The following is a 20,914-nucleotide window of genomic DNA, read 5'->3' on the forward strand; positions in this document are numbered from 1 at the left end:
TAACTCAACCCCTTTATGTGTTTTTTTTTTTCTGTAAAATAATTTTTCGTCTGAGTCAACAACTCACGTGAATGTTTTTTTTTCTACCTCCAATGTCCCCATTGGTTATTTTCTATTGATTTTTCCATTACTTCATAATAATAATTATCAAACTGTCCACTTCTCTTCCTTCTCCCACATTCTTCTTGCTCCGCAAATAAACCTCTCCACTCAAACAACAGTCCAAATAGAGGGCAGGGTACTTTGAGCTGTGGGAAGTCCAAGCCCACCCTTCATCCATCCAGATTTAGCAAGGTATGCATCCACAAAAAATATGATCACAAAAAGCCAGTGTATGATATGCAGACAATTGCAAGTGCCATTATCTTTGGCTTCTCCGTCTGCCACAATTGTCAGCCACATTCAGAGCTTCCAGTTTGATCCCATGTTCTTTCATTCCCAGGTCACTGGATTAGTTGAAATCCCCTTAGTTCAGGCACAGTGTCTCATAGTGTGGACCAAGCCCTTATATTCCTGACATCCTTGCTCTTTTTCTCCATCCATCTGCTCTTCCACTGGAGCTTGGAAGCTCCATCTAGGTTTCTGATTTTGACCCTGACTTGATCTCCATCATTTGCCAAACAAAAGTTCCATGGTGGTTTTCAAGATAGTCAGTCATCAGTCTGACTATGGGACAAGGCACACATAGTTCCTAGGGACATGTCACAGTGCGGTCAACTTCTCCTCCCTGCTTAAGTACCTAGAGAGGGTCACCCTATGGCCTTCTGAGAACCACTCGAGAGATATCGATCTTGACATCCCCAGAATATCCCCATAAATTGAGATATCATCAGTGTATGTGCATTAACTTGTGTGTATATGTGTGTGTGTATTTAAATCACAATAACAAATGGATTGTAACATTGAAGTTTCTTCTCATCTTGAGAAGAATATTTGCTACAGAAACACTCTCACAGTAATAGTGAGAGTGTAAACTATCTAAGAAAGGAGAAATAACTGGAGGAATCCCCCAGGAGTTAGGCTCAGTGTCCCAGGAATTACGCCCAAGGAAAGTCAATGAACTCAGTGATGGAAGATAAAACCCAGCCTAAATAAAACCCTAAATCATTTAGGTGGAACATGAGATACTCTTACAACAGTTACAAGAGGTCTAAAATGCCTGGACTGGAACATAAGGGGAACACAATGACGTGGAGCTGAGAGTGCATGGCAAAACTGATTGGATCTGGCAAAAATTATGTAAGCATACCAAGGAAACCACCAGTGGGACAAAACCCTAAGAAATCTGTATGACAACATATCATGTTGAACATAATGAGATTTATAGACAAAGGAAAGATCTTAATTATGTCACTGTCACACTGGTGATGATGAACCAGTTCCATCGTAGATTGACTCCCTGCTGTGTTTTAGATAACCTGTCAATTCTGTCTAGTCAGTTACAAGGAAATTTGCATTAATTGCACGGATTAACTATCAGCATCATTTACTGCACAATCAAAGGCAAGGCAAAGAAATCATAGACATGTTGTTGAATGCTGATGATGTTATTGGGAGTTTTGATGGGTTTTTCTCTTAAAGGGAAATTATCGGTGACTCTCATGCATGAAGCAGATCCTTTCTCTGTGATGTTTCCTGAATAGCCACTGAGATACCAGCCCATTGAGTTGTGGTCTCTCTCTCTTTTACAAAGCAACTTCTACCTTCAGCTTGATCTCTTGCTTGAGCTTCCCTTCCGGCTACTAGGCTCCTTTTCTGATCCTGCAGAGGGCTTTTGTAAGGGATTGTGATCTCTAAGTTTTTCCCCTTTCAAGAACTAATCATTCTATTAATCACAATTCTAAACTGCTGTGGGAGTTTGTTTGTGACTTATGCCTTCACATGTGATACAAGTGACCTGTGTGTATAGGGTCTTCTCTCTGTTCATGTGGGGAAGGCATGGCAGCAGGAGTAGATGGCTGCTCATTCTCTGTAAGGAAATCAGTAAACAGTGGGGACCAAGTACAAGGATGTACTGAAATATTAAGTCTTGTCCTTTCAAGGCCCCAAAGCCTCCAGCTAGGTTCAGGGTCACGACAATCTCCAAAACCCACCGAGCATGAAGTATTCAGAACCAGAAGCCTGTGTCTGCCATATCACATAAATTCATCGTGAGTACACCAATCTGTTTTTTTTTTTAATTCTAAATTATTTTGTCCCATCAGAACGATCTATATTACCAATTAACCAAATTTGCTGCATCTTTGGTTTCCTAGAATTGCTTTAAATTTTTGCTGGGACAGTCTTACAAAACTTCCTGTGCTGTTAGGAGACCTTAAGGGAACAGCACTTATTTCAGAAATCAAAGGCAGTTGGGTTCAATCCTATGGTTAGCTGTTAGCTAGACACTGGAAGGATGGATTTGACTAAGAAAGGGAGACAGCATACATGGAGGCAGGTAACCTTTCCTTTGCAAAATGACCCATTTTGAGGCCTTACTTCAGGCTCCTCTCTTCTCCTAATCTTGGTTTCTTTATTAGTTTAGGAGAAGAATTAAAACTCCATTTACAGTATCTGTGAACCTGAATGAGTTAACTATGTGTGACCAACTTGATGTCTGCCTGTCTGTCAACAGGGCCAGAGTTCAGGGGCATCTGATGCATAGCACAGGAATGTCAGCCATCAATCTCTGGTCCACCTAACTCTACAGCATTAGAGTTGTCATGGTTGCTCATCTGATCTTCCTCATATGATCTCCATCCACAGAGATGTCAGAAAAATCCTCCCCTGAAAGTGCAAGTTCTTTACAAATGAAAGATTATACAACAGAAGAAACATGGGAGATTTATATGGGCAAGCTGTTGAAAGGATAAAGTGACAGAAGAAGTTTATTGATTAATTAAAGAAAGAATCCGCTTCAGCTGATACGTTAGAACATAGGTAGGTGGAGTAAACAAAATAGAATGCCGGGAGGAAGAGGTAGTGAGCTCAGAGAAGCCATGCTCCCCTCTCCCCGGCAGATGCCATAGCTCTGCTCTCTGAGGCAGATGTCGATGCAGCCAGCCACCATGTCAGACATGCTGAATTTTTCCTGGTAAGTGCACCTCGTTATACTACGCTGATTATTAGAAATGGGTTAAAATGCTGAATCTAATGTGCCAGCAGTGTTTAAAAGAATACAGTTTTGGTGTATTTATTTCAGGCATAACCTTCATGCGGCCGTGGTGCTGGGGACACAGCCTCGCTGCTCAAATAACTACAGAATGGCTTGCACCCTTGTGGACAACTGAATCCACTGAAAGCCTGAGAAAGCTTGGGAAAGAGTAAAGCATGTTTTCTTGTTAGCAGCGATTTCTCGGTCTGCTCTGCTTGCTAGAAGAAAGCAAGGGCTCTCATCTAAAAGAGGCTTGCTGACTCAGCTTCAGCTGCAAAACCCTGCAGCCCTTAAGAGGTCCTGCCTCAAAACATTTAAATGGTGTTGATAAAAGCCAACTGAATGCTTGTATGTTTTCAGCAGTAGTAGGAAAAAAAACTGTGTTGTTTTAAAATGCCGGCTTTCTGGGCCATCCTGCCTGGGCAAACTCTGACTGTTTGAGGAAGGAGGGCCAGCTACAGAAAGAGGGCTTGAGTGTTGTCTGTTGCAGCCTCTTTGATGGCACGGACCTTGAAACACTGTAGACTTGTGGCACTGAATGCGGCTCTGTTCGGTACCTCAGCCACAAGGTTGGAATGGCAGAAAGCTAAGGAATGGGCTACATCTGGCCAGCAAAGCCACGGCTTTAGTCCTACTGAGATTGCTTGGTAAATGAAAGATTCATGTGGTCAGAAAAACAGAGAGAGAAATAGAGTAAAGAGAGATTCAAAGACAAAGAAAATTTTTTAATGATTTACAGTGTGTTAAAAATATGTGCAGGCTAAAATTTGAAGTTCTTAAAGTTAAAAAAAGGAAGAGAGTGGTTGGGTGTGGTAGTACACACCTGTAAACCCAACACATGGGAGGCAGAAGGAGATTGACCTCTGTACCTTCAAGGTGAGGTAGCACACGCCTTTAATCCCAGTGCCTTGACGGCAGAGACAAACAGATCTTTGTGAGTTCAATGTGTAGTAGCATACACCTTTAATCCCAATGCCTGAAAGGCAGAGAGAGGCAGATCTCTGAGACTTCAAGACAGACAGGTATACAGAGTTATTCCAGGTCAAAGATACAGAGAACCTGTCTCAAAAGGCAAAAAATAAAAAGGAAAAATAAACAAAATAGAGGTTAAATTGAAGCGCACAAAGATGGAAAATTCACAGCGAATTTTGATATTGTATGCTATTATGCTCTTTTTGAATCATTTGAATTTTGAGGCAGTAGCAATAGCTGCTAAAGGATGTTTCTTTATAAAAGCTGCTGAAATAATCCAACATAGATATTTTGAAAATGCCTTGACTTTGAAATTTGGATCTAAGGACATGATGCTTTGGAAAGCAGTTTCTATTTTGTTTTCACAGAGGGTGATAGTCTGTGGATGCCTCTAACCTAATATGGTAGGATGGACCACGCCCTACTTAAAGGTTGCTGTGAACACCTTTAAAAAATTGCTTCACTCAACTGCCAACTGAGATAAATCAATAATGATGCCACCATTCAGCAGGAAGCATTTTGGAGAGAAAAAACTGCACCCACGTTCCCAAATATGGCTTATAAACGTTCTTTTACATTTAAAGTGGGTTGTGATATAGATATGAATATTTGCATTAGTATAGATTTTGCTTTACTGATAGAGATTTTAGGTCAATTTTGTTATATGTATATGCATTTTTGATCTTAATTAGGGTATTGTGATTGTGTAGTTCATTTAAAAATATAATGTATATAGGTTATTAATGGATAATCATTAATAATAGTCAAGTTTGTAGTCATGTTAGTTAGATTTTCTAGCTACATATATATATATATATATATATATATATATATATATATATATATTTCAGTTAGATAGGCATTATTCATATCTCTCTAGACTACAAAACAGGCTATTTAATATTTTAGTACCTTAGGGTTTTTCAGGACAGTGAGACACTCTACTCTTGGCAGCACATATCTACTTCAGGAAGAAGATGGGCATCAAAGAGGATCCTTATGGAGTTTGATAGCCATTTGGGGAAGAAACTGCTCTTGCCTGGATTGTTGCATAAACTGTACACAGAAAACACTCAGAGAGAGGACTACTGAACTTGCCTAAAAGTGAGGTGATCTTTTCGTGTTCCTGATTCAGGAAAGTGTCAGCAAAACATTCTTCAAGATAAGCAGATAGTGACTGCCTTTGAAATTTCCTGCTTCATGGAAATGTCTGCTGGGAACTACGGGGCCTGTAGGCTGAGGATGGAAACACCATCGGTACAAAGGGATTTTGGGTGACTGTCCAGGCAGCAGATGTCTCTGTCATTTCTAGAGTTTGAATATGGCTTACTTTTTGTTTGCTTAGGTAATACTGTACTATTCTGGAGTCTCTGATGGAGTTGAAGAATAGATAGATAGTTATAGTTTTCCATTGTTATGATAAAAGATAAAATAGATATAAATATTGTAACTGTAATTCTTGCTTGATAACTGTTTTGTTATATGTAATTTTGCTGTTAAAGTTAAAGATTCCGTTCTTGTTTAAACAGAAATAGGAGTAATGATGGAGTATAGGTCATTGGTTAATTAAATAAAGAAACTGTTTGGCATGAAAGGTTAGAACATAGGTGGGTGGAATAAACATAAGAGAATGCTGGGAGGAATAGGAATTGAGCTTAGAGATGCCATGCACCTCTCCCATGGGCAGAAATGGTAGCTCTGCACTCTGAGGCAGATGGCGATACAGCCAGCCACCAGGTCAGACATGCTAAATCTTTCCTTCTAAGCGCACCTCGTGCTGCAACATACATTATTAGACATGGGTTAAGAGGCTGAAAATAATGGGGCAGGCAGTGTTGAAATGAATAGTTTTGTGTTGTTATTTCGGAGCATAACCTTACAAGGCGGCCCCATGGGGATGCAGCCCTGCTGCTCAAATTTCTACAATCAAGGGGGAAATGGAAGAAGGGAAGAAAGAAGAGAGAGAGACAAGGAAGAATGGATGAATTCAATCATTCATTGGAAAAATGAGTGAACAAATGAATGAGGAGACCTAGTAGGAAAAAATGTGCTGCATTCCCTCAGAGAGTCAGGTCAAATTAAGGATTGACAAGGTTTTCCAATAAGGAGGAGGCTTATTCCATTTTACCTTCTTTGTGCTCCAGGCCCACCCACAAGAGTGATGATGAGGACAGGGAGAATAAGAGGAGAGGGTGTACCAGAATTCCCTGGTACAATTTCGCACCCAAATTGTAGCCAGATCACCTGACCTGGGACAGCTGATCTACATGCTGGACCCTAACTCCCAGTTTGACAACTCTAACCTTTTTACCAAGTTTGTGAAGATGAAGGAACCAAAAATAGCCCAGTTACAGGATGGCAGGTTGCTTACAGGATGGGAGTCAGACATCAGTACCATACTGGTATTTGGCGGTTTGATGGGTGTGTGGGGTCTTTGCCAGACTCCACCTAGCATCATGGATTCCCTACTTTACTGATATTATGGAGTTCGGTGCATTCATCATATGTGTGCATGTCACACACTAGTGGGCATCATATGTACATGTTTATCCTGTGTGTGGGTGAGTGTGTTCATGAGTTTTATAGCCCAAGTACTACAGAACATGATCAATGAAAGGGAACACTATTTTCCAGATATGGCAGGGCAATTATTTAAATGAACTGACAAGGGTTGGATGGCATGGATAAGACCTATGAGAGTTCAAGGCATACCGAATCCAGGCATGACAAAGTAGGTGGCAGACAGAATTCTGGCAAAACTAAGTAGGTAGCTTGATGTCGAACTTACTGGAGAAGAGCAACTGAGCGGAGACTCTTTTGACTAAGCAACATGCTCTAGTGGAGATCAAACATCCTTTGACTTACAGCCAGTACGAATTAAACCTTTCATCAAATGAAACCTAATTTTCTCTGATTTTGAGTATACATTTGTGTCCCTTCCTGATTAATCTACTCTTTATCCTCTTAAGTCCCAATACCTCACGCTGATAGCGGTCACATCTTTCCATTTGACATGGTTTTCCCTCAAGCTTCATACCGCCCCGAAATCATACAACTTTTTGTCCCCTCTCCACTGCTTCCTTGACAGCCATCTTGTCCTTTACCACACCACGCTTCCCCAGTCCTTTACTCTCCAAGGGGAAAAGACCATAAATCCTGTTTTGTTTTGAGGCATGTATTTCTGTGATGCCCCATCCACCAAACACAATCCATCGTTGACCAAATAACACAACATGTTAACAAATTTTTATTCTTTGAGAAAGAATAATCCATTGGAAAAGATAGCAGGATTCATAGAAGACCTGAGGTATCTCTGAAAAAACACATTCCCAAAGAGAGAATTAAGTCTGCCCCTCAAAATTTGAGAATTTCAATTTAACAGATCTTCACCAAATCATAGACATAGATATGGAAGTCATTATCAAACTTGATGAAATACACAGAAGGTTTGTTGGGAACTTGGCAAATAATTTTACCTATCTCTTGGGTTCCATCTTTTTTGTTGTACTGCACTCTTTTGCCCTCCAAGGAATCCCTGCCTAATTCCAAAGTCACCTCTACTGGAGGACATTCAGGCGTGATGTGGAGGTTGCCTTCAATGGAATCATCATGATGGTGGTAAAGGTACAGGACCGGATCATTCTCGTTGACAATGTAGAAACAGGTCGTTATGGTCTGCACCTCGTCTGGGACCACGCCACTCCACTCTTCCTTAGAGCCTGGCAGATGTGGAGGTTGCCTTCCAGGTAGTCATCCAGGAGGTGGTAAATGTACAAGACCGGATCTTTCTTGTAGGTAATATAAAACCAGGTCTTCATGATTGGTACCTCTTCTAGGACGATCCCGTTCCAGTCATTCTTAGAGCCATTTGTGCCCATGAATGTATGTTTCACTGCTCTGCCAACTATGGTGTTTGAGAGATGAGTGTCTGTCACCTGAGGAAATGGCACATTGTTATTCAGGATCTTCAGGTTTAAAATCCTTTCATCACTATGAAGCTCCAAGCCATAGACACAATCAATCCCATCATATTTCAACAAATAGAGAGAGGGATATGTTGGCAGTTGATCTAGAATGATGGCTTTCCAATGGGTGACTGGTTCATTGGCTTCCTTCCAGCCATGAGAAATTCTGCGGCCAACAATATTCTCCAGGGCCTCAAAAGGCTTACTAAGTTTTTGCTTCTGGAGCGATGGCCCATTCTTCTTCTGGAGATGTGGCATGCAACTCATACTAAGAGGCATCTTCATCATGGCGGGAGACTTTCTGTGATAGGCCACAGCACTCCTGTTCCACTGTCTCTTGGCTCTGTTTCTGTGCTTGGGCTTCATAGCTGCCAATCTCCGCATAGGAAGAACTCTTCAGTTTAAATCAGACACAAAGTGGTTTCCTCCACCATAAGTGCCTGCAAGGATAAGAAGGTGAGCATGTGAGGTCAAGGCTCTTTTTAGGAATACCTTTGGAGCAGGTGAAAAAGGGAGGGCTGAATAGATTTGGATACCTAAATGGAATATGTTCTTAAGAAATTAATAGGAAAATTATCAAACTCTTGTCTACAGCTCAGTATATGTGTATCAGAGACATATTCCTGCTGCAAAATGCAATTGACCTCTACTGAGAAACCTACTTCCTGACTTACCATATCAATGAGAGAGGAAGCTATGCCTATACCTAAAGTGAGAAAGAAATATCTGAACAGATGGCAAAGAATTCAAAGAACAGCCACTCCTCTCCTTACCACTCAAGCTACTGGTTAGTTGGCTGATCTATAACCACCTGCCCAAGGTCATGGCACTCCAGTCCACTGGCTCTCTCTATTGTGTCTCCTGATCCAGATCCAGATTGATTACATAAAGATATTCTGTATCTTCATTAGAGAAGTGAGTACTGTGAGTCAAACTGCCAAAAGAAAGAAACATTAATCTGTGCAACAGCACCTCTTAGAAATAATTATCTTTTAAAACACATATGGACAAAGAGGATCTTTGCCATTTAAGTGGACTGAGGAATTGGACATTTTTAGCAAAGATAGAGTGGGGAGAAGACCTGACATTAACCGTCCCCCAGCTATCAAATATAGGAGCTGTTAACGACATAAATTTTGGACCCAGAGCAGATTTGAAAGAAACCTTTCTTTGACTACAGAGGTCCTAGTTGCTTCCTAAACATATTTAAAAAAAGAAAATATCTTGGCTCTCTAGATTCCAACTTCTGGAAATTCGGTTGAACAGTTGTGGAGCCCAAGAGCTGAACTGACCTCCTCAGCCACCGTGAAGATAGTAAGCCCACCTTCACAGAAGACTAGTGCTTCATGTGCAACAGAGTTGCCACCCCCAACCAAAGCTTTGTGACATCATCAAGGCTCTACTTATGTCATAAAACTCCTCCTAGCCAGGTTTCTTCCCTACTAACCCCCAGAAATATCCAGCATACAGGTCCTAAAATGCTGCTCATACAGCCCCATGAAGACCCAAAATAAAAACCCCAATCTTCTTCCCAATTACTTGAGTCATATTTTCCAAGTAACTCAACTTTTTATGTGTTTTTTTTTTTTTCTGTAAAATAATTTTTGGTCTGAGACAACAATTCACATGAATGTTTTTTTTCCTAGCTCCAATGTCCTCATTGGTTATTTTCTATTGATTTTTCCATTACTTCATAATAATAATTATCAAACGTTCCACTTCTCTTCCTCCTCCCACATTCTTCTTGCTCCGCAAATAAACCTCTCCACTCAAACACCAGTCCAAATAGAGGGCAGGGTACTTTGAGCTGTGGGAAGTCCAAGCCCACCCTTCATCCATCCAGATTTATCAAGGTATGCATCCACAAAAAATGTGAACACAAAAAGCCAGTGTATGACATGCAGACAATTGCAAGTGCCATTATCTTTGGCTTCTCCATCTGCCCCAATTGTCAGCCACATTCAGAACTTCCAGATCGATCCCATGTTCTTTCATTCCCAGGTCACTGGATTAGTTGAATCCCCTTAGTTCAGGCACAGTGTCTCATAGTGTGGAGCAAGCCGTTATATTCCTGACATCCTTGCTCTTTTTCTCCATCCATCTGCTCTTCCACTGGAGCTTGGAAGCTCCATCTAGTTTTCTGATTTTGACCCTGACTTGATCACCATCATTTGCCAAACAAAAGTTCCATGGCAGTTTTCAAGATAGTCAGTCATCAATCTGACTATAGGACAAGGCACACATAGTTCCTAGGGACATGTCACAGTGCGGTCAACTTCTCCTCCCTGCTTAAGTACCTAGAGAGGGTCACCCTATGGCCTTCTGAGAACCACTCAAGAGATATCGATCTTGACATCCCCAGAATGGCCCCATAAATTGAGATATCATCAGTGTATGTGCATTAACTTGTGTGTGTTTGTGTGTGTATTTAAATCACAATAACAAATGGATTGTAATATTGAAGTTTCTTCTCATCTTGAGAAGAATATTTGCTACAGAAACACTCTCACAGTAATAGTGAGAGTGTAAACTATCTAAGAAAGGAGAAATAACTGGAGGAATCCCCCAGGAGTTAGGCCTAGTGTCCCAAAAATTTCATCCAAGGAAAGTCAATGAACTCAGTGATGGAAGATAAAACCCAGCCTAAATAAAATCCTAAATCATTTAGGTGGAACATGAAATAATCTTACAACAGTTACAGGAGGTCTAAAATGCCTGGACTGGAACATAAGGGGAACACAATGACGTGGAGCTGAGAGTGCATGTCAAAACTGATTGGATCTGGCAAAAATTATGTAAGCATACCAAGGAAACCACCAGTGGGACAAAACCCTAAGAAATCTGTATGACAACATATCATGTTGAACATAATGAGATTTATAGACAAAGGAAAGATCTTAATTATGTCACTGTCACACAGGTGATGATGAACCAGTTCCATCTTAGAGTGACTCCCTGCTGTGTTAAAGATAACCTGTCAATTCTGTCTAGTCAGTTACAAGGAAATTTGCATTAAGTGCACAGATTAACTATCAGCATCATTTACTGCACAATCAAAGGCAAGGCAAAGAAATCATAGACATGTTGTTGAATGCTGATGATGTTATTGGGAGTTTTGATGGGTTTTTTTCTTAAAGGGAAATCATCGGTGACTCTCATGCATGAAGCAGATCCTTTCTCTGTGATGTTTCCTGAATAGCCACTGAGATACCAGCCCATTGAGTTGTGGTCTCTCTCTCTTTTAAAAAGCAACTTCTACCTTCAGCTTGATCTCTTGCTTGAGCTTCCCTTCCGGCTACTAGGCTCCTTTTCTGATCCTGCAGAGGGCTTTTGTAAAAGATTGTGATCTCTAAGTTTTTCCCCTTTCAAGAACTAATCATTCTATTATCACAATTCTAAACTGCTGTGGGAGTTTGTTTGTGACTTATGCCTTCACATGTGATACAAGCGACCTGTGTGTATAGGGTCTTCTCTCTGTTCATGTGGGGAAGGCATGGCAGCAGGAGTAGATGGCTGCTCATTCTCTGTAAGGAAATCAGTAAACAGTGGGCACCAAGTACAAGGATGTCCAGAAATATTAAGTCTTGTCCTTTCAAGGCCCCAAAGCCTCCAGCTAGGTTCAGGGTCATGACAATCTCCAAAACACACCGAGCATGAAGTATTCAGAACTAGAAGCCTGTGTGTGCCATATCACATAAATTCATCGTGAGTACACCAATCTGTTTTTTTTTTTTAATGCTACATTATTTTGTCCCATCGGAACGATCTATATTACCAATTAACCAAATTTGCTGCATCTTTGGTGTCCTAGAATTGCTTTAAATTGTTGCTGGGACAGTCTTACAAACCTTCCTGTGCTGTTATGAGACCTTAAGGGGACAGCACTTATTTCAGAAATCAAAGGCAGTTGGGTTCAATCCTATGGTTAGCTGTTAGCTAGACACTGGAAGGATGGATTTGACTAAGAAGGGGAGACAGCATACATGGAGGCAGGTAACCTTTCCTTTGCAAAATGACCCATTTTGAGGCCTTACTTCAGGCTCTTCTCTTCTCCTAATCTTGGTTTTTTTATTAGTTTAGGAGAAGAATTAAAACTCCATTTACAGTATCTGTAAACCAGAATGAGTTAAGTATGTTTGACAACTTGATGTCTGCCTGTCTGTCAACAGGGCCAGAGTTCAGGGGCATCTGATGCATAGCACAGGAATGTCAGCCATCAATCTCTGGTCCACCTAACTCTACAGCATTAGAGTTGTCATGGTTGCTCATCTCACCTTCCTCATATGATCTCCATCCACAGAGATGTCAGAAAAATCCTCCCCTGAGAGTGCAAGTTCTTTACAAATGAAAGATTATACAACAGAAGACACATGGGAGATTTATATGGGCAAGCTGTTGAAAGGATAAAGTGACAGAAGAAGTTTATTGATTAATTAAAGAAAGAATCCGCTTCAGCTGATAGGTTAGAACATAGGTAGGTGGAGTAAACAAAATAGAATGCCGGGAGGAAGAGGGAGTGAGCTCAGAGAAGCCATGCTCCCCTCTCCCCGGCAGATGCCATAGCTCTGCTCTCTGAGGCAGATGTCGATGCAGCCCGCCACCATGTCAGACATGCTGAATTTTTCCTGGTAAGTGCACCTCGTTATACTACACTGATTATTAGAAATGGGTTAAAATGCTGAATCTAATGGGCCAGCAGTGTTTAAAACAATACAGTTTTTGTGTATTTATTTCAGGCATAACCTTCATGCGGCCTTGGTGCTGGGGACACAGGCCTCGCTGCTCAAATAACTACAGAATGGCTTGCAGCCTTGTGGACAACTGAATCCACAAAAAGGCTGAGAAAGCTTGGGAAAGAGTAAAGCATGTTTTCTTGTTAGCAGCGATTTCTCGGTCTGCTCTGCTTGCTAGAAGAAAGCAAGGGCTCTCATCTAAAAGAGGCTTGCTGACTCAGCTTCAGCTGCAAAACCCTGCAGCCCTTAAGAGGTCCTGCCACACAACATTTAAATGGTGTTGATAAAAGCCAACTGAATGCTTGTATGTTTTCAGCAGTAGCAGGAAAAAAAACTGTGTTGTTTTAAAATGCCGGCTTTCTGGGCCATCCTGCCTGGGCAAACTCTGACTGTTTGAGGAAGGAGGGCCAGCTACAGAAAGAGGGCTTGAGTGTTGTCTGTTGCAGCCTCTTTGATGGCAAGGACCTTGAAACACTGTAGACTTGTGGCACTGAATGCGGCTCTGTTTGGTACCTCAGCCACAAGGTTGGAATGGCAGAAAGCTAAGGAATGGGCTACATCTGGCCAGCAAAGCCACGGCTTTAGTCCTACTGAGATTGCTTGGTAAATGAAAGACTCATGTGGTCAGAAAAACAGACAGAGAAATAGAGTAAAGAGAGATTCAAAGACAAAGAAAATTTTTAAATGATTTACAGTGTGTTAAAAATATGTGCAGGCTAAAATTTGAAGTTCTTAAAGTTAAAAAAAGGAAGAGAGTTGTTGGGTGTGGTAGTACACACCTGTAAACCCAACACATGGGAGGCAGAGGGAGATTGACCTCTGTACCTTCAAGGTGAGGTAGCACACGCCTTTAATCCCAGTGCCTTGAAGGCAGAGACAAACAGATCTTTGTGAGTTCAATGTGTAGTAGCATACACCTCTAATCCCAATGCCTGAAAGGCAGAGAGAGGCAGATCTCTGAGACTTCAAGGACAGACAGGTATACAGAGTTATTCCAGGTCAAAGATACAGAGAACCTGTCTCAAAAGGCAAAAAATAAAAAGGAAAAATAAACAAAATAGAGGTTAAATTGAAGCGCACAAAGATGGAAAATTCACAGCGAATTTTGATATTGTATGCTATTATGCTCTTTTTGAATCATTTGAATTTTGAGGCAGTAGCAATTGCTGCTCAAAGATGTTTCTTTATAAAAGCTGCTGAAATAATCCAACATAGATATTTTGAAAATGCCTTGACTTTGAAATTTGGATCTAAGACATGATGCATTGGAAAGGAATTTCTATTTTGTTTTCACAGAGGGTGATAGTCTGTGGATGCCTCTCTCCTAATATGGCAGGATGGACCACGCCCTACTTAAAGGTTGCTGTGAACACCTTTAAAAAATTGCTTCACTCAACTGCCAACTGAGATAAATCAATAATGATGCCACCATTCAGCAGGAACCATTTTGGAGAGAAAAAACTGCACCCACGTTCCCAAATATGGCTTATAAACGTTCTTTTACATTTAAAGTGGGATGTGATATAGATATGAATATTTGCATTAGTATAGATTTTGCTTTACTGATAGAGATTTTAGGTCAATTTTTTTATATGTGCATGCATTTTTGATCTTCATTAAGGTATTGTGATTGTGTAGTTCATTTAAAAATATAATGTATATAGGTTATTAATGGATAATCATTAATAATAGTCAAGTTTGTAGTCATGTTAGTTAGATTTTCTAGCTCCATAGATATATATATTTCAGTCAGATAGGCATTATTCATATCTCTCTAGACTACAAAATAGGCTATTTAATGTTTTAGTACCTTAGGGTTTTTCATGACAGTGAGACACTCTACTCTTGGCAGCACATATCTACTTCAGGAAGAAGATGGGCATCACAGAGGATCCTTATGGAGTTTGATAGCCATTTGGGGAAGAAACTGCTCTTGCCTGGATTGTTGCATAAACTGTACACAGAAAACACTCAGAGAGAGGACTACTGAACTTGCCTAAAGGCGAGATGATCTTTTCGTGTTCCTGATTCAGGAAAGGGTCAGCAAAACATTCTTCAAGACAAGCAGATAGTGACTGCCTTTGAAATTTCCTGCTTCATGGAAATGTCTGCTGGAAACTATGGGCCTGTAGGCTGAGGATGGAAACAGCAACGATACAGAGGAACTTTGGGTGACTGTCCAGGCAGCGAGATGTCTCTGTCATTTCTAGAGTTTGAAAATGGCTTACTTTTTGTTTGCTTAGGTAACACTGTATTATTCTGGAGTCTCTGATGTAGTTGAAGAATAGATAGATAGTTATAGTTTTCCATTGTTATGATAAAAGATAAAATAGATAAAAATATTGTAACTGTAATTCTTGCTTGATAACTATTGTGTTATATGTAATTTTGCTATGTTAAAGTAAAAGATTCCGTTCTTGTTTAAACAGAAATAGGAGTAATGATGGAGTATAGGTCATTGGTTAATTAAATAAAGAAACTGTTTGGCCTGAAAGGTTAGAACATAGGTGGGTGGAGTAAACATAAGAGAATGCTGGGAGGAATAGGAATTGAGCTTAGAGATGCCATGCACCTCTCCCATGGGCAGAAATGGTAGCTCTGCACTCTGAGGCAGATGGCGATACAGCCAGCCACCAGGTCAGACATGCTAAATTTTCCTTCTAAGCGCACCTCGTGCTGCAACATACATTATTAGACATGGGTTAAGAGGCTGAAAATAATGGGGCAGGTAGTGTTTAAATGAATAGTTTTGTGTTGTTGTTTCGGAGCATAACCTTACAAGGCGGCCCCATGGGGATGCAGCCCTGCTGCTCAAATTTCTACAATCAAGGGGGAAATGGAAGAAGGGAAGAAAGAAGAGAGAGAGAAAAGGAAGAATGGATGAATTCAATCATTGCTTGGAAAAATGAGTGAACCAATGAATGAGGAGACCTAGTAGGAAAAAATGTGCTGCATTCCCTCAGAGAGTCAGGTCAAATTAAGGATTGACAAGGTTTTCCACTAAGGAGGAGGCTTATTCCATTTTACCTTCTTTGTGCTCCTGGCCCACCCACAAGAGTGATGATGAGGACAGGGAGAAGAAGAGGAGAGGGTGTACCAGAATTCCCTGGTACAATTTCTCACCCAAATTGTAGCCAAATCACCTGACCTGGGACAGCTGATCTACATGCTGGACCCTAACTCCCAGTTTGACAACTCTAACATTTTAACCAAGTTTGTGAAGATGAAGGAACCAAAAATAGCCCAGTTACAGGATGGCAGGTTCCTTACAGGATGGGAGTCAGACATCAGTACCATACAGGTGTTTGGCGGTTTGATGGGTGTGTGGGGTCTTTGCCAGACTCCACCTAGCATCATGGATTCCCTACTTTACTGATATTATGGAGTTCGGTGCATTCATCATATGTGTGCATGTCACACACTAGTGGGCTTCATATGTACATGCTTATCCTGGGTGTGGGTGAGTGTGTTCATGAGTTTTATAGCCCAATTACTACAGAACATGATCAATGAAAGGGAACACTGTTTTCCAGGTATGGCAGGGCAATTATTTAAATGAACTGACAAGGGTTGGATGGCATGGATAAGACCTATGAGAGTTCAAGGCATACCGAATCCAGGCATGACAAAGTAGGTGGCAGACAGAATTCTGGCAAAACTAAGTAGGTAGCTTGATGTCCAACTTGCTGTAGAAGAGCAACTGAGCGGAGACACTTTTCACTAAGCAACATGCTCTCGTGGAGATCAAACATCCTTTGACTTCCAGCCAGTACGAATTAAACCATTCATCAAATGAAACCTAATTTTCTCTGATTTTGAGTATACATTTGTGTCCCTTCCTGATTAATCTACTCTTTATCCTCTTAAGTCCCAACACCTCACGCTGATATCGGTCACATCTTTCCATTTGACATGGTTTTCCCTCAAGCTTCGTACCGCCCCGAGTTCATACAACTTTTTGTCCCCTCTCCACTGCTTCCTTGACAGCCATCTTGTCCTTTACCACACCACGCATCCCCAGTCCTGTACTCTCCAAGGGGAAAAGACCATAAATCCTGCTTTGTTTTGAGGCATGTATTTCTGTGATGCCCCATCCACCAAACACAATCCATCATTGACCAAATAACACAACATGTTAACAAATTTTTATTCTTTGAGAAAGAATAATCCATTGGAAAAGATACCAGGATTCATAGAAGACTTGAGGTATCTCTGAAAAAAACACATTCCCAAAGAGAGAATTAAGTCTGCCCCTCAAAATTTGAGAATTTCACTTTAACAGATCTTCACCAAATCATAGACATAGATATGGAAGTCATTATCAAACTTGATGAAATACACAGAAGGTTTGTTGGGAACTTGGCAAATAATTTTACCTATCTCTTGGGTTCCATCTTTTTTGTTGTACTGCACTCTTTTGCCCCGCAAGGAATCCCTGCCTAATTCCAAAGTCACCTCTACTGGAGGACATTCAGGCGTGATGTGGAGGTTGCCTTCAATGGAATCATCATGATGGTGGTAAAGGTACAGGACCGGATCATTCTCATTGACAATGTAGAAACAGGTCGTTATTGTCTGCACCTCACCTGGTACCACGCCACTCCACTCTTCCTTAGAGCCTGGCATGATGTGGAGGTTGCCTTCCAGGTAGTCATCCAGGAGGTGGTAAATGTACAAGACCGGATCTTTCTTGTAGGTAATATAAAACCAGGTCTTCATGATTGGCACCTCTTCTAGGACCATCCCGTTCCAGTCATTCTTAGAGCCATTTGTGCCCATGAATGTATGTTTCACTGCTCTGCCAACTATGGTGTTTGAGAGATGAGTGTCTGTCACCTGAGGAAATGGCACATTATTACGCAGGATCTTCAGGTTTAAAATCCTTTCATCACTATGAAGCTCCAAGCCATAGACACAATCAATCCCATCATATTTCAACAAATAGAGAGAGGGATATGTTGGCAGTTGATCTAGAATGATGGCTTTCCAATGGGTGACTGGTTCATTGGCTTCCTTCCAGCCATGAGAAATTCTGCGGCCAACAATATTCTCCAGGGCCTCAAAAGGCTTACTAAGTTTTTGCTTCTGGAGCGATGGCCCATTCTTCTTCTGGAGATGTGGCATGCCACTCATACTAAGAGGCATCTTCATCATAGCGGGAGACTTTCTGAGATAGGCCACAGCACTCCTGTTCCACTGTCTCTTGGCTCTGTTTCTGTGCTTGGGCTTCATAGCTGCCAATCTCTGCATAGGAAGAACTCTTCAGTTTAAATCAGACACAAAGTGGTTTCCTCCACCATAAGTGCCTGCAAGGATAAGAAGGTGAGGATGTGAGGTCAAGGCTCTTTTTAGGAATAACTTTGGAGCAGGTGAAAAAGGCAGGGCTGAGTAGATTTGGATACCATAATGTAATATGTTCTTAAGAAATTAATAGGAAAATTATCAAACTCTTGTCTACAGCTCAGTATATGTGTATCAGAGATATATTCCTGCTGCAAAATGCAATTAACCTCTACTGAGAAACCTACTTCCTGACTTACTATATCAATGAGAGAGGAAGCTATGCCTATACCTAAAGTGAGAAAGAAATATCTGAACAGATGGCAAAGAATTCAAAGAACAGCTACTCCTCTCCTTACCACTCAAGCTACTGGTTAGTTGGCTGATCTATAACCACCTGCCCAGGTCATGGCACTCCAGTCCACTGGCTCTCTCTATTGTGTCTCCTGATCCAGATCCAGGTTGATTACATAAAGATATTCTGTATCTTCATTAGAGAAGTGAGTACTGTGAGTCAAACTGCCAAAAGAAAGAAACATTAATCTGTGCAACAGCACCTATTAGAAATAATTATCTTTTAAAACACATATGGACAAAGAGGATCTTTGCCATTTAAGTGGACTGAGGAATTGGACATTTTTAGCAAAGATAGAGTGCGGAGAAGACCCGACATTAACCGTCCCCCAGCTATCAAATATAGGAGCTGTTAACGACATAAATTTTGGACCCAGAGCAGATTTGAAAGAAACCTTTCTTTGACTACAGAGGTCCTAGTTGCTTCCTAAACATATTTACCAAAAGAAAATATCTTGGCTCTCTAGATTCCAACTTCTGGAAATTCGGTTGAACAGTTGTGGAGCCCAAGAGCTGAACTGACCTCCTCAGCCACCGTGAAGATAGTAAGCCCACCTTCATAGAAGACTAGTGCTTCATGTGGAACAGAGTTGCCACCCCAACCAAAGCTTTGTGACATCATCAAGGCCCTACTTATGTCATAAAACTCCTCCTAGCAAGGTTTCTTCCCTACTAACCCCCAGAAATATCCAGCATACAGGTCCTAAAATGCTGCTCATACAGCCCCATGAAGACCCAAAATAAAAACCCCAAACTTCTTCCCAATTACTTGAGTCATATTTTCAAAGTAACTCAACCTTTTTATGTGTTTTTTTTTCTGTATAATAATAATTGGTCTGAGTCAACAACTCACATGTATGTTTTTTTCCTAACTCCAATGTCCTCATTTGTTATTTTCATTTATTTTTCCATTACTTCATAGTAATAATTATCAAACTTTCCACTTCTCTTCTTCCTCCCACATTCTTCTTGTCCCGCAAATAAACCTCTCCACTCAAACACCAGTCCAAATAGAGGGCAGGGTACTTTGAGCTGTGGGAAGTCCAAGCCCACCCTTCATCCATCCAGATTTAGCAAGGTATGCATCCACAAAAAATGTGATCACAAAAAGCCAGTGTATGATATGCAGAAAATTGCAAGTGCCATTATCTTTGGCTTCTCCGTCTGCCCCAATTGTCAGCCACATTCAGAACTTCCAGTTTGATCCCATGTTCTTTCATTCCCAGGTCACTGGATTAGTTGAAATCCCCTTAGTTCAGGCACAGTGTCTCATAGTGTGGACCAAGCCCTTATATTCCTGACATCCTTGCTCTTTTTCTCCATCCATCTGCTCTTCCACTGGAGCTTGGAAGCTCCATCTAGTTTTCTGATTTTGACCCTGACTTGATCACCATCATTTGCCAAACAAAAGTTCCATGGCAGTTTTCAAGATAGTCAGTCATCAATCTGACTATAGGACAAGGCACACATAGTTCCTAGGGACATGTCACAGTGCGGTCAACTTCTCCTCCCTGCTTAAGTACCTAGAGAGGGTCACCCTATGGCCTTCTGAGAACCACTCAAGAGATATCGATCTTGACATCCCCAGAATGGCCCCATAAATTGAGATATCATCAGTGTATGTGCATTAACTTGTGTGTGTTTGTGTGTGTATTTAAATCACAATAACAAATGGATTGTAATATTGAAGTTTCTTCTCATCTTGAGAAGAATATTTGCTACAGAAACACTCTCACAGTAATAGTGAGAGTGTAAACTATCTAAGAAAGGAGAAATAACTGGAGGAATCCCCCAGGAGTTAGGCCTAGTGTCCCAAAAATTTCATCCAAGGAAAGTCAATGAACTCAGTGATGGAAGATAAAACCCAGCCTAAATAAAATCCTAAATCATTTAGGTGGAACATGAAATAATCTTACAACAGTTACAGGAGGTCTAAAATGCCTGGACTGGAACATAAGGGGAACACAATGACGTGGAGCTGAGAGTGCATGTCAAAACTGATTGGATCTGGCAAAAATTATGTAAGCATACCAAGGAAACCACCAGTGGGACAAAACCCTAAGAAATCTGTATGACAACATATCATGTTGAACATAATGAGATTTATAGACAAAGGAAAGATCTTAATTATGTCACTGTCACACAGGTGATGATGAACCAGTTCCATCGTAGAGTGACTCCCTGCTGTGTTAAAGATAACCTGTCAATTCTGTCTAGTCAGTTACAAGGAAATTTGCATTAATTGCACAGATTAACTATCAGCATCATTTACTGCACAATCAAAGGCAAGGCAAAGAAATCATAGACATGTTGTTGAATGCTGATGATGTCATTGGGAGTTTTGATGGGTTTTTTTCTTAAAGGGAAATCATCGGTGACTCTCATGCATGAAGCAGATCCTTTCTCTGTGATGTTTCCTGAATAGCCACTGAGATACCAGCCCATTGAGTTGTGGTCTCTCTCTCTTTTAAAAAGCA

This window comes from Microtus pennsylvanicus, chromosome Y (genome assembly GCF_037038515.1).
Source record: "Microtus pennsylvanicus isolate mMicPen1 chromosome Y, mMicPen1.hap1, whole genome shotgun sequence".
Classification (NCBI taxonomy): domain Eukaryota; kingdom Metazoa; phylum Chordata; class Mammalia; order Rodentia; family Cricetidae; genus Microtus; species Microtus pennsylvanicus.